Genomic DNA, 15,930 nt, shown 5'->3' with positions numbered 1-15,930 from the left:
CTAACCTAAGGACATCACATACATGCATGCCCGAGGCAGGATTCGAACCTGCGACAGTAGCGGTCGCGCGGTTCCAGACTGTAGCGCCTAGAACCGCTGGGCGACTACGGCCGGCTCCACTATAAATGAAAAAAACATACGCGAAGACGAGAATTGGTCGAATGTTGGATGAGCACAAGGCAGTTCATAATTTACAACATTAACAATCCAGTACGAAAGAAAAGAGACCTAACGATGCGCTTAATGTACTTAGTTCGGTTCTTGTCAAGGCAAGATATGACGTTCTGAGGCCTGGGTCTGTGAATAAAGGCAATTGCCTTGAAATCATTCAGCTACTCACTGAGTTTCACGAAAAACTGAAATATAATTTAGAAAATTCTTCCGTGCTTACAAGTGTGTCAAATCTAATACAAAATGACTCAATTGCCTGTGTTTGAAACACGCCCATGAATAAAATAAGAAATAAGAGAAACAAATTTTGTCTCAGTTAGTCTACATGGCGTAACGGTTGTAACTCCTCAGAGGCTCAGTCTTTCATTAAGTCATAGCTATGGTGAACGTCATGAAAGATGCTTAGAATTCATAAACATCTCTGAAGACAGAACAGCCATGGAACCATATTGTATTGTGGTACAACTGATTCACGACTGAGAGTTATGATGGAGCTGGAGTCATGGCTGGTCATTTGATTGGACTGCAATCTACGGCAGAATCACGTTTCCTATTGCAACGTTCGTTCACTGTTTCGCTCACCCACTGAATTTAGTGCTATCACTAGCTGGACCAAACATCAAAGTATCCGGATTTTTTTCTTTCACTCTAGTCTCCCTGCCTTCGAAGTTAAACCAAAGGAACCAGAGCTCTAGATGAGGAAGTAAAGAAGTGTCTGCCACTTGATGGTATCTTGCGCCTCGTTCTGTAAAAAACTTATGCGACTATCGGAGTGAACCGGTTTCACTTGTGAGGAAGACATTAGCTCCACGTGAGATGTGGGACGAAGATGCCTTTACTGCTGCCCGTGAACTGGTAATCATGAAGTAATGATTCACTTTCAACTTCCTTTTTCGTAATTATGCTCCTATTTTCCGTCTCACTGATGCATTATTCGATGTCTTTTCCAGCCAAAGCACACGATATCAGTTACAAAAAAATTAATGAATTCAAAGAAACGTTGAAGACCAAATTTGAAGGATTTGAAAGAATACGGTGAAGAGTAATTAAAGGCCAACGGATGGATTAACAAGTAATTAGATGTGCTAGCCATAATGCTAAAATCAGATTGGAAACAAACTTTAGAGGAATCTATTGCAAATTTTTTGACACTACTCGGGCAGTTACAAGATGATTAAGTAACGTGGAATACTTTTCATTTTTGGAAGTTTTAAACGTGCATAATTTTGATCAATATAAAACAGTTTTCCCTGAATTTGCGTTTCAATCACTATAGGACTGTTACGGATCAGTTTTAATTTTTCCTGCTTCAGGGCACAAGTAGTGGTTATGTATATTCAAGACGAAATGCACCATAAAATTGCTGGAGATTTATTGAGGTTTATTAAGTTAAAAGGACTCCGAACAGCACAGTACGACATCTTTAAATGCTGTGAACTTATTTTGGCTATTCCTGAATCCAGTATGTCAGGTGGGAGAAGTTTTTCAACCCTAAAAAGGATAAAGAACTATGTACATAGATCACAAATTCTAGAAAGGCTTTCAAACTTAGCTCTGTTGTCAACTGAAAAGTATCTCCTGCAGCAGCTCGTGTCTTAAATTGAAATTTAGCCAGCTGATGTCTTAACCTGAAATTTACCACCTAGTGATCAACGAATTTGCCAAAATGGAGAGGATGATTCAGATTCATTACATTTAAGATTACTCAAAATTTAAAAATGACATTTTATTCTTTTATAACAAATTATCTTAACGAAAAGTTCATTACACATGCTGTAAGTAAACTATTTAATACATCAGTTCACCAGTGTTAAGATCTCCTATATCATAAGAGGAACGTTGTATTAGCATTGCTAATTTATTGGAGCTATTTAATTGCTTCACATCATATATATGTTACACTAACTCTCACTCACTCATTCGTATGAAAATCAACATTAACTGAAGTCCGCTCTACTCACCGCGAAAGTAGTCAAGATGATCTTACGACGCTGCAGTACGCAGCCAACAGTGACAAGCTATCGCCGATAGCGTGGTGCTTCCGCACCACTGCACGGAATACAAAAGTGCGCATGGTCTCGCATCGCGCTTTTGTCAAATGACATCGGCTGTGTTCGACTAGCTTCGGCGATGCTCGGCCGTGGCTTCTGCGAACTCGCAGCCTTGCTCTCGCGTAGCCGACGACCTTCGGTGATGGTCGGTCATGGCTTCTGCGAAACCGCGCCGTTGCTGCGATTTCCGCTCTCTTGTGAAATCAGAGCTCACTGAACAACGCTATTTTATTGTGTGCAAACAGTAAGGGTCTTCTTCTGCGTGTTGATTTGCTGTTTTAACTATTGGTTTTGTCTTGTGCGGTAGATCCTAGACTTCTCACCTTCTATGAAGCGCTGTCTTTTCTGCAATCGGCGTACTTGAACAATCAATTATCTATGATCCTTCTGTCTTCAGTGACATCTTCCCAGCCCTACGGACAGAATGACCATTGTTGGCATAAGCGTACTATGGTCAAGGCATATTACTTTGCAGGCGAAAGTACCTGTATGGGGTCTTCTGTATTCTTTGTTATGTGATAACATACACAAAATGTTTACAGCATCTCCTATACGTTTCCGATTATATGGATACAAACATAGCACAAACTGTGACGTCTCGGTCCATTACTACATAAGCCAGATGAAACTTTCAAATTTTCATGTACCTTACAGCTTACCTGTAAGAAATTTTATGTAGAATATGTACTAAACAACTAAGGCGTCCTAAACGCCTCACACGAATTAAATTTAAACGTAGAAGACTGACGATTATGGACTAGAGTCGTGACATTAAAAAGCGTAAATATCCCTCAACAGTCACAGATGCTGTCACAGCCATTCTTTCAAATAAAGAAGAACACTGGAAACGTACCCCTTCACCAGTCAAATATTTACTGTTATTCTGGAGGTTTATGTAGTCCAGAGAGATCATTAACCTTTTACATTTAATACGTATTTATTTGTCATCGCTGTTGCACATCTACCATCAGCTGACTGGTTGCGATCTATACAACCATCCTTAGATCTGCGGTCACCACGAAAGAATCATTTACAAGTGAAACCAGTTCGTTTACAATCGATGCATAAACATGACGTAAAACAAACTGCCATAAACAGCGATTAATTTTCTTGTTCGTATTTTGCTTGTATCAACTGAGTATTACCTATAAGGAAACAATATTTTATTTTGAAAATAAAATCACCAAGTGATGAAAGAGAAGCTATCAGAAAACCTCATTCTCACTAACTGGGAAATTACCCCAGACGGAAATGCGAAACGGAATAAAAATGATTGAAATACAGCTGAATGGAACAACATCAGGCAAAGGTCTGGAGAATGTGACCATTGTGTCATTTGCTATTGGACCGCTGTAGTGTGGGCACGCTTTGAAAGTGGACTGTGTATTGTTTGTTTCTGCCGTATATTAGTCACTTCCTCGGAGCACCACATTCGAACTTCGATGACAAATAAGGGAAGACTGTGTGAAGACGCAGCAACTTCTATTTTGGGAAATATCACTCTGTTTATGTACTTCGTGTATTAACATATCACACATCAAAAAAAGTTTTGCATCACCCCGGTTCCCAGAACTCCTGAAGATAGACGTTGACTGTGAATATTCTATCACAGACATAGTCCCTTTGACTATTCAGAGATGTCACTAAACCCGCCCAAAGATGTAAACAACCACGCACGAGCAGCGCCTATCAGACGGAGGGCGTCCGACATATGATCAGTTCCAGCCATTCCACCAGGAAGGAGGTACATGGCTCGTGTTGTCTGTAGGTCAACCATTCCTAGACGGTCTACACCGCGGTTCGATGGCGTCCGCATTGTTACTTTGTGCCAGGAATGTCTCTCAACAAGGGAAGTGTCTATGCAACTCGGAGTGAACAAAAGCGATGTTGTTCGGGCATAGAGGAGATACACAGAGACAGGAACGGTCGATGACATGCCTCGTTCAGGCCACTCAAGGGCTATCAATGCAGTGGATGACCGCTACCTACGGATTATGGCTCGGAGGACCCCTGACAGCAACGCCACAATGTTGAATAATGCTTTTCGTGCACCCACAGGACGTCGTGTTACGACTCAATCTGTGTGCAATAGGCTGCATGATGCGCAACTTCACTCCCGACGTCCATTGCGAGTTCCATCTTCGCAACCATGACACCATGCAGCACGCTACAGGTGGGCCCAACAACGTGCCGAAATGGCTCAAATGGTTCAAATGGCTCTGAGCACTATGGGACTCAACTGCTGAGGTCATTAGTCCCCTAGAACTTAGAACTAGTTAAACCTAACTAACCTAAGGACATCACAAACATCCATGCCCGAGGCAGGATTCGAACCTGCGACCGTAGCGGTCTTACGGTTCCAGACTGCAGCGCCTTTAACCGCACGGCCACTTCGGCCGGCCAACGTGCCGAATGGACCACTGAGGACTGGCATCACGTACTCTTCACCAATGTGTCGCATATGCCTTCAACCAGACAATCATCGGAGACGTGTTTGGAGGCAAGCCGGTCAGGCTGAACGCCTTAGACACACTGTCCAGCGAGTGCAGCAACGTGGAGGTTCCCAACGTTTTGGGGTGGCATTATGTGGGGCCAACGTACGCCGCTCGTGGTCATGGAAGGCGCCGTAACGGCTGTACGATACGTGAATGCCGCCCTCCGACCGATAGTGCAACCATATCGGCAGATTATTGGCGAGGCATTCGTCCTCATGAACGACAATTCGCGCCCCCATCGTGCACATCTTGTGAATGACTTCCTTCAGGATAAAGACATCGCTCGACTAGAGTGACCAGTATGTTCTCCAGAGATGAACCCTACCGAACATGCCTGAGATAGATTGAACTGGGCTGTTTATGGACGATCTGGCCCAACAACCACTCTGAGGGCTGTACGCCGAATCGCCGAATCTGGGCCAACAGTGCCTTGATGAACTTGTGGATAGTATGCCACGACCAATACAGGCATGCATCAATTCAAGAGGACGTGCTACTGGATATTAGAGGTACTGGTGTGTACAGCAGTCTGGAGCACCACCTCTGAAGGTCTCGCTATATGGTGGTACAACATGCAGTGTGTGGCTTTCATGAGCAATAAAAAGGGCGGAAATGACATTTATGTTGATATCTATTCCAATTTTCTGTACATGTTCCGGAACTCTCAGAACAGAGGCGATGTAAAACTTTTTTTGATGTGTGTATTATTTCAAGCGTATGTTTAGCTCTTTGCCAACTGGCACTCATTTATGATTCTTGAAAATCTGCTGTTCATAACTGTCGGGTACACGTCGTTCCTACTACAGCGACTTTGGCAGCAGTAGTCTTTAGATGAGTTAACCATCCGATAACGTTTATATAAAAATGTAGAGTATTACAAATAAATGACGTTGGTGGACGGTAGAAGAGACACATCTCCACATTTTAAAAACATTTTTATTCGGTTTTAGCCATTCGAGGTGGGTTCAGTTTTGTTCAGCTTAATGTGCTTGTAACTGTTAAACGAGACACCAGCGATCCATTGTCATAGAAGGATTAAGAAATTCCCTAATTAACTGGAGAAGTTACTTATAAGCGTAACAAAATCCCTCGGAGTTCGCTAACGAAGCCTAGAGTTCGCAATACTGACTGCCATGCAGCAGTAAACACTCTGTATTCGATTTCGGAGAGCATCTGGGTTTGATAAGTATACAGAAATATTGTGTGTCTTTGTCTTTGTATCAGATAATACAGTAACACGAGCAGTCAGCACTTGTATTTACTAGTGAACTGATATTTGTGTTTCTGTAAGAGAACCATTCATGGCACCGTACCCATATCTGCCAAAACTGAGTTAGGGCTACCGTGGTAGTAAGCAGTGATAGTGGTCGGCTGGGACGTGTGCAACAACACTGAGGGAACACCTTTATTATAAAATAAGATATTTTTAATTCATATCAGATCCAAAACAAGAAGCGAAACCTCACTGAATATTTATAGTTACTTCTCACAGCCTGTAATAACGCCAACGTGCAACCATTAAAAGATATATACAGAATAGCATATTTGTACATAAATACAGAAGCTCAGAAATTGTAGCTGAAAATAAAATAACATTCTTTTGAAATAGTCACATGTGATTTTACACTAAAGAGCCAAAGAAACCGGTACCGGCCTAATATCGTGTATGGCCCCCGTGAGCACGTAGCAGTGCCGCAACACGACGTGGCATGGACTCGATTAATGTATGGAGTAGTGATGGACGGAATTTACACCATGAATCCTGCTGGGCTGTACATAAAACCGTGAGAGTACGAGGGGTTGGAGATCTCTTCTGAACAGCAGGTTGCAAGACGTCTCAGATATGCTCAATAATGTTCATGTCTGGTGAGTTTGGTGGCCAGCGGAAGAGTCTGAACTCAGAAGAGTCTCCTGGATCCACTCTGTAGCACTTCTGGACTTTTTGGTGTCCCATTGTCCTGCTGGAATTGCCCAAGTCCGTCAAAATGCACACTGGACATGCGACAGCACCATAGAAAACTATTAGGTAACCATACGCGCATGCACTTATGTATGAGGGTGACACGTACCAAGGAGTCCTGTTGACTACTGAAAGCAGTATTAGTCACTATAATTGTATCAGTCATATGCAACAGTATACCCATAGGCTATTATCAACAAGGGTACTTGTTGCGTATAGTTTGACTTCCTGTACAAAAGTTGTCGTGCCTTTTGGCACCATCTTGTATGACTAGTTACGGTTAATAACAAGGCATGTCTACGTGCCACACCATTACAGAGCCTCCACCAGCTTTAACAGTCCCCTGCTGACATGCAGTGTCTATGGATTCACGAGGTTGTCTCCATACCCGTATACGTCCATCCGATCGACACAATTTGAAACGAGACAGTCATCAACAGTCCAATATCGGCGTTGACGGGCCCAGGCGAGGCATAAAGCTTTGTGTCGTGCAGTCATCAAGGATACACGAGTGGTCCTTCGGCTCCGAAAGACCATATCGATGGTGTTTCGTTGAATGGTTCGCGTGCTGACACTTGTTGATGGCCCAACACTGAAATCTGCAGCAATCTGCAAAAGGGTTGCACTTCTGTCACGCTGAACGATTCTCTTCAGTCGTCGTTGGTCCCGTTCTACCAGAATCTTTTTCTGGCCGCAGCGATGTCGCAAATTTGATGTTTTACTGGATTCCTAATATTCACGGTGCAGTTGTGAAATGGCCATACGCGAAAATCCCCACTTCATCAGTACCTCGGATATGCTGTGTTCCATCGCTCTGGCGCCGATTATAATATCACGTTCAAACTCACTTAAATCTTGATAACCTGACATTGTGGCAGCAGTAACCGATCTAACAATTGCGGCAGACACTTGTCTATAGACGTTACTGACCGCAGCCCCGTTTCTGCCTGTTTACATATCTTTGCATTTGAATACGCATGTCCATACCTGTTCCTCTGGCGCTTCAGTGTAAATCCATGTTTGCCCTAGCACAAAATCAACCCCAAACAGTAATCAACGGATACGTTGATCGTAATACTTCTGCACTTCGCAGGGCACGTAAAACAGGCTGCCTTTAGAACAATGTTCAGTACAGTTTGGGAAATTCCGTTGAGTAGGGAAGTTGAAATGAGAGAATTGGAAAACATCATACACTCCTGGAAATTGAAATAAGAACACCGTGAATTCATTGTCCCAGGAAGGGGAAACTTTATTGACACATTCCTGGGGTCACATACATCACATGATCACACTGACAGAACCACAGGCACATAGACACAGGCAACAGAGTATGCACAATGTCGGCACTAGTACAGTGTATATCCACCTTTCGCAGCAATGCAGGCTGCTATTCTCCCATGGAGACGATCGTAGAGATGCTGGATGTAGTCCTGTGGAACGGCTTGCCATGCCATTTCCACCTGGCGCCTCAGTTGGACCAGCGTTCATGCTGGACGTGCAGACCGCGTGAGACGACGCTTCATCCAGTCCCAAACATGCTCAATGGGGGACAGATCCGGAGATCTTGCTGGCCAGGGTAGTTGACTTACACCTTCTAGAGCACGTTGGGTGGCACGGGATACATGCGGACGTGCATTGTCCTGTTGGAACAGCAAGTTACCTTGCCGGTCTAGGAATGGTAGAACGATGGGTTCGATGACGGTTTGGATGTACCGTGCACTATTCAGTGTCCCCTCGACGATCACCAGTGGTGTACGGCCAGTGTAGGAGATCGCTCCCCACACCATGATGCCGGGTGTTGGCCCTGTGTGCCTCGGTCGTATGCAGTCCTGATTGTGGCGCTCACCTGCACGGCGCCAAACACGCATACGACCATCATTGGCACCAAGGCAGAAGCGACTCTCATCGCTGAAGACGACACGTCTCCATTCGTCCCTCCATTCACGCCTGTCGCGACACCACTGGAGGCGGGCTGCACGATGTTGGGGCGTGAGCGGAAGACGGCCTAACGGTGTGCGGGACCGTAGCCCAGCTTCATGGAGACGGTTGCGAATGGTCTTCGCCGATACCCCAGGAGCAACAGTGTCCCTAATTTGCTGGGAAGTGGCGGTGCGGTCCCCTACGGCACTACGTAGGATCCTACGGTCTTGGCGTGCATCCGTGGGTCGCTGCGGTCCGGTCCCAGGTCGACGGGCACGTGCACCTTCCGCCGACCACTGGCGACAACATCGATGTACTGTGGAGACCTCACGCCCCACGTGTTGAGCAATTCGGCGGTACGTCCACCCGGCCTCCCGCATGCCCACTATACGCCCTCGCTCAAAGTCCGTCAACTGCACATACGGTTCACGTCCACGCTGTCGCGGCATGCTACCAGTGTTAAAGACTGCGATGGAGCTCCGTATGCCACGGCAAACTGGCTGACACTGACGGCGGCGGTGCACAAATGCTGCGCAGCTAGCGCCATTCGACGGCCAACACCGCGGTTCCTGGTGTGTCCGCTGTGCCGTGCGTGTGATCATTGCTTGTACAGCCCTCTCGCAGTGTCCGGAGCAAGTATGATGGGTCTGACACACCGGTGTCAATGTGTTCTTTTTTCCATTTCCAGGAGTGTATATCTTGCCCAGGTGAATGCTTATCCGGTTAAGATCGTTAGCGACATACATAGAAGTCTCACACAGGGAAGTACTAAAAATAGGCTAAAGGGTAGCTCGCTTCTGACACAGGATGAGGGTAACGAGCATAGAATGTTTTGTAGAATATCCTGTTACGGACTAATCTCCGATAAGGTAGACAGGTGGTTGAGAGCTTTAAATATCACACCTTTATTTTTCATTCCCAAACGCAACGGACGACTTTCATACACCGTGAAGAACGGCAGGTTAGGCCCTACGATAATACATGGGTATACGACACTGAGTGCCCTAAATGTGATGCCAGATACGTGGGTCACACGGCAGAAGTTTCAACATCAGGTACAAGGATAACTGTGCAGTCAATAATTCAAAGTCAGTTCTTTTTCATCTATCACTCAACAACCGTAGTTTACGGGACATTAGGGAAGATCTAGATATTCTTCAAGTGCAACCTAAAGGCGCGATACTTAACATCTTAGAAGAAAATGGGATTATGAAATGTAAAGTTAGTTGTTCTGAGAAGGCACTTAATGAACAAACCGAGTTAAGGCACAGGAGTATACTTCCAATGCTTTCAGGGTATCACAGCGCGGTAAAAATTGGTCTCCGTGTTCCGTGTTCCAAATATAGAGGGCCTTTGGAGAAGGGGTGGAGGGGGGCGTGAGCTGCCGCATTTGCACCGCAGCAACTTTAATTGGAGGTTACTATGTGTTTCATGCTTTGATTGTTATCAGTTTTTTTATTATTTTGGTTTTATTTTGGATTTTAGCGATATGGTCAAGACTTCTGTGAGCAACGTGCGTTAAAAATGTTTCATTGTACATTTTTATTCTATGGCAAATCTTAATGCGATCACTTGTGCTCTAACTTCGCTGCTTCTACAATAGTTGCTGGTAAGCTATAAGACCTTTGAAGTTTCCTTCCATTTGTATTACTTGTTTTAGAACTTTGTGCATGTACAAATTAGTGACCATTTGAGACTATGCTCTCTAAGCGTGCTATATGAATTCTTGAGTGACATCGCAGGAATTACGTCAGTTTCTTTGGTTTTACACTATTGCTTGGTTTGCAATGTATTCAATTGCAGACGCAGTAATGCGTAATTAGTGCCTCGGAAGTTAGATTTCGTAGCAGCAGATGACAGTTTGTGGTTTCTTAGACCTGTTGTCGGCGGCTACATTAATTTAAACTGTGACAGTGCGATGGCGTGAGCAGTCCACTGGCTAACGTTACGGGAATGTTGAGTTGTTCTTCATACTGGTGTGATGGGTATCTATGAAGCACTGGTGAGTAGCAAACTTTACTCAGGGGGTAACACTGTTTTCCCCACTAACTTCAGATGCGCAGTCTATAACCCCTTTTTTGGACGTTTCAGTGTTCGAAAGACCGCTCATCTGTCTTCATGCGGATCCGTGTGTGCGCGCCCCTAAACCTGGACCGTTGCAAGATTTGTAATGGGGGATTTAGGATGTCGGGCCGTTAATTCTTTAACCGTGGTTTCCGCTCTTGTAATTGGGGACTCTTAATCTTTTATGTAGGTCCGTATCTACAAGAGGCTTTCTGACAAACCTAGAATTCAAGAGGACATTTTATTCCATTTCATGTGCCAAGGGTGCACTATTTTAACATATTTTAACCTACGTTAATTTCAGCTATGCTTCCTTTGTGGACTCACATTTTAATGTAAGTATAGGGCATTTATTCTAAGAAGTTCTGTTGGTTCTGTTTGGCTTAGATTGTCTTAACCATGTGGACAGGTATTATTAAACTTTCAAAAATTTTGCAGATCCTCCTGAACATAGGGCATAAGTCCTGAAACCGGGTTGTGCTTTCCTTTTTGAAATAAATAATTTTTACGATTGTAGCGGATCTTATCATTAACACTCAGCAGAGGTTTCAGTTAAAACAACATAGCTTAAATGGCTCCACCGCTAAACAAGCAGCAGCTAGAACATAAGCAATAAGGAAGGCTACGAATTACCAAGTCCGCCTTTTTTCAGCGAAAACAACTAGCGCTAGTATTCAATCGACAACGTTAACCAAGATGGAGCCTATGACTAGCAGTCAATATTTAATAGAAAACATGTATATATGTTGAGAAAAACACAATCAATTACACTTAACCCAGTCAGTATCATCCGTGCGGGCATATTTCTCTGTCCAGATGACGATACAACCCATTTCAACCACCTTCTAAATCAGTTTACAGAATGTCCGTAATCGAAATTCACTGTCAAACAACAGGTTAGGTTTCTAGGGACCAGGAATAGGTTCGTACGTTCTGTATAGTGAAATTCTCCTTCACACAAACCAAACTGACTCGATGCCAGCCCAAGGTAATGTGAGGCGCCGAATCCCGTGAAGGATTCCAATTTCTCGCCGGGTCGAGGCTCGTGGCACAGTAATTGCGTAACCATGAGTCTTTTAACAAGGGTTACATAAATCATGTAAATTAAAAAATGCAACCGTTTTAGGTCTTTCACCTTATTTTATTTATGTGGATAGTATGTGGATAACATACAATAAAAAAAGGTATTTTAGATTTTAGCATTGAGTCCCTGTGTGAAAGATAGTAATTCTTGGTACTGTATCCTGCAATGTAAATACAGTGTTGTACGCAGGAGGGATCGGTATGTCGTCATCTCCTGACTTTGTATGTTCCATTTGGATGCTAAGTTATTTTGTAAAACATGCCATTTCCTGTAATGTAAAATTGATATTTTTATACTTTTTTTTAAAAAAATATTAATAAGTGACAATGTATGCGACAGCACCAGAGAAAACTATTAGTCACTATAATTGTATCATTCATATGCAACAGTATACCCATAGGCTATTATCAACAAGGGTACTTGTTGCCCATAGTTTGACTTCCTGTACAGAAGTTGTCGTGCCTTTTGGCACCATCTTGTATGAATAGTTACGGTTAATAACAAGGCATGTCTACAGGGTGTTACCGTAAGAGAGTGCAAAAATTTAAGGGGACATAGAGGATGCTTCACTGAACAGTTCTAGGCGCTACAGTCTGGAACTGCGCGACCGCTACGGTTGCAGGTTCGAACCCTGCCTCGGACATGGATGTGTGTGATGTCCTTAGGTTAGTTAGGTTTAAGTAGTTCTAAGTTCTAGGGGACTGATGACAGTAAAGTCCCATAGTGCTCAGAGCCATTTGAACCATTTGAATCTTCGCAGGCCATGGAGTTGGACTTCCCCTTCCATTCAGCGACTAGGAAATACAGCACTTAGATGGTTGCGGACATCCACACTGAAGTGAAGCGGTGCACCGTCATGTTGTATCCAAATCCTCTCACGAACAGCGAAACTTACGTTCTCCAACGACTCAGGTAGAACTCTTTGCACGAACCTCAAATACAGGTGTCCACTCAGAGGCCCAGGTGGAAGATATGGCCCAGTGAGGTTGTCATCTACAGTGCCGGTCCAGATATTCACTTGATGGTGTGACTCTGCTACAGTATAGGGGTTGTCCTCATCCCACACATGACTATGCCTGCTGTTCGAAATATGATCACAATCAAATGAGGCCTCCTCAGTAAACAGCACGATTTTGAGGAAATCTGGTTCGATCAATCCACTGCTGGAGCAACCACTGACACAATACGACCCTTGGTGCACAGTCAGTCACAAGTATTGCATGGACTCGATTTGGATGATATGGGTGTAATTGTTGTTCGTGGAGTACTCGCCAAACGCTAGTATGTGCAATGCCCATTTCACGCACAATACGACGAGTACTTGTAGTGGGACTCGCTGCAATACTTTGCAGCATCTCCTCTTCAAAATCAGGTGTGGGAATGGTCCTCATGTTGCCAGATCCCTTGTTTCTTCTTTCCAACGAACCAGTCTCCCGTATTCGTCGATCGAGAGAAATAAACACTCGTCGTGACGGATGATGCTTGTTAGTAAATCGTTCCCTGCACACCTTTCAGCACCGAGAGCATTACAACGTGCTGCTGCTTACACAAGGTGCATGTCAGTGAGTTCTGCGAAACTGTTCCCTTGCTACTCCATCGTATTGTACTGTACGTCTCTGAACAGCACTGAGTTATGACTGGGTCTTGTGAGTTAACGAGAATTTCGCTCTCATTTAAGTATATGGCTGAAAGAGTCAGCCATCAGGAATTGTGCAACGAACCCTGTCGTTCAGGACCGGATGCCAAAAAGGGAACAGATTCACCACAAGATGGGGAAACCCACAGGCAATAGATTGAGGCCTAAGCGCTGTAGTGTGCGAATGAGAAAGACGAGAACCTACGTCACAGGGAAACCCAATAGAACACTTTTGTGACCAAGGAGACATACCCGTGTTAATTGTGGTGGACCTAAGATCTGCCGTAAAGGGAAACATTTATGAAAACTATTTAATTCTATAGTAGTGCAGTGAATGAAGCCACAGTAATTTTAATCTGCCATCCTTCGTAAATTTTCATGGTGATCCCTATAAAACTTGAATATTGATCATACTATAATAGTTTAGGATTTACTGTTTAAGTGAAATTAACAAGTTTTGTAACAAAGACCTGAAATCTAAAATCTGAACGCTTTGGTCGAGCTTAACAATCGACGTTTCATATAGAAGCGCATCATTAAAATGACATACGTTGCACATATAAACACAGTAACTTTAGTTGTTTAAAAGATACAGTGGATTTCAATTATCAGTATTTTCAATGAAGCATCAGATCATCATTTACTCCACACGAAACACAATGAACGATGACAGCATGACACCTTATTGAATCATTATGTAATAGAATATTTGTTGTAAGGTTTAGTACATAATACTTACTATTGTTCTGTATTTATTTATCAGAAACCACACTGGTGCAAGGCTACTGGCCGTGACATTCAAAGTTAAGAAGGTGATTGTATTGGTTTTACGTAAAAGAATTTAACGTTTATTATGTAATGGATATTATTGTCACTTTATTTAGAACGTGAAAGTGGTCAAGCTTTGATTACATAAATATGTTAAAATTTTAAATAATGTAGAATAAGCTGTAGCCAAATGGACGGCTTCAGAAGATAGAACTGCACTAGTCAGTTGAGCGACGATGCTCGGTACGCTGGAAACGTGGACGGGGCACAGGGCAGTGTTGGTCGAGACGCGAAAGCGGACAGTTCTAGTCGAGACACCAAAGGGGAGAGTTCGTATGGAGACGGACAGTTCGGCGGGAGACACCAAAGGGTACAGTCGGTCTGTAGGCAGCTAGGAAGTGAAACAGAAAACTTCGCGTTGTTTGATGTCGCGGGACTTAGAGTCGTGAACAGCCGCGCACCTGGTGAAAACTCTTAACTTTTCGTGAAGGTAACTAGGTGGAATTAATACAATTACACTTTCATTCCGCGATGAGGTTGTGAATGATCTAACTGTGTCAAATGGATATGCGCTCGAGTGTAACAGTAACTTTAAATACAACCACTTCGCTATTAGTTTGCTTTCTGAATAAATATTATTCTAACAAAATTGCAACTGTGTGGCCTACATCATTTATGGGTCGTTCATTTAGTTCCCGATGTTATAATTACTGTTATTATATGTTATGTTAACTTTATATTTCGCAAACTTGCTATCAGAAAGACAATCTAACCAAAGGGTCACAAGTGTCTAATTTAGGGCCGTGTAATTCGACACGTGCGGTTCAATCCCTAGACTAGTTTGAGCCAAGACATTTCAACGAAGAGGAACCGCATGTGAGCCCGAACATCTTTGGGGTGTCAGCTCGCAGTCTGTTGTTGATTCATAGCACGTTCTGTCATGGGACAATGTAAATACGATACAACAGAGCTACCTTATGGGCAAGTAAAGTAAACAAAAGCTGCATCATGACTTGCTAGAAATGAGGATCGTCCTTCTTGTTTCCTTTTAGGAAATAAAGAATGTACTGGTAAATAGACAGCATTTACGTCTCAAGTTATACGCATGTTAGTTGTAAATAAGCTGGAAAACAGTAACGCTAGACAAGACGGTAGACAAGTTTACTTCTTCCATATCTTCTTGCCCGCATCTCGTGGTCGTGCGGTAGCGTTCTCGCTTCCCACGCCCGGGTTCCCGGGTTCGATTCCCGGCGGGGTCAGGGATCTTCTCTGCCTCGTGATCGCTGGGTGTTGTGTGCTGTCCTTAGGTTAGTTAGGTTTAAGTAGTTCTAAGTTCTAGGGGACTGATGACCATAGATGTTAAGTCCCATAGTGCTCAGAGCCATTTGAACCATTTTTGAACCATATCTTCTTAAGATGGCTTTTCTGACTCCAGGTTCCCTACCTCAAATTGTTCAGTGGAGCATTCTCTATGTCCTGTTACCTTTTTGCACCCTCTTATGGAAACACTCTGTATAAGCATGTAAGTGCCTGTAATATGGACATGCGTATTGTATGTAAACATTACTGTACGACATTAACTTTGTAATGTTTAGGTGGGTAGTTTGTGAATGGGAATGTCAGCTCGAAACAGGTAACCACTGATGCGAAAATTATATATTCATGCATCTGAGGTGGACCAAATAAAGAAATTGATAAATTTCCTCAGTACTGAACAGTTTCGGGCCGAACATCCAATGGCAGCATGCCCCGAATCAGCGAAAATGATGTAAGGAATGCCC

General features: G+C 43.6%; 1 protein-coding gene across 1 annotated transcript in view; it reads right to left on the bottom strand.

Annotated features, from left to right (window-relative positions):
- Positions 1 to 2,237, bottom strand: part of LOC124595424 — a 37,212-nt gene extending 34,975 nt beyond the window's left edge. The window contains exon 1 of the mRNA XM_047134160.1: positions 2,133 to 2,237. The gene's annotated coding sequence lies outside the window, so the exon portion shown is untranslated. The remainder of the gene's footprint in view (positions 1 to 2,132) is intronic.
- Positions 2,238 to 15,930: the final 13,693 nt, after the last annotated feature.

The sequence above is a fragment of the Schistocerca americana genome, chromosome 2, assembly GCF_021461395.2.
Source record: "Schistocerca americana isolate TAMUIC-IGC-003095 chromosome 2, iqSchAmer2.1, whole genome shotgun sequence".
Taxonomy (NCBI): domain Eukaryota; kingdom Metazoa; phylum Arthropoda; class Insecta; order Orthoptera; family Acrididae; genus Schistocerca; species Schistocerca americana.
The sequence above is the reverse complement of the archived record's forward strand: the minus strand, read 5'-3'. Positions and strand labels throughout refer to the sequence as shown.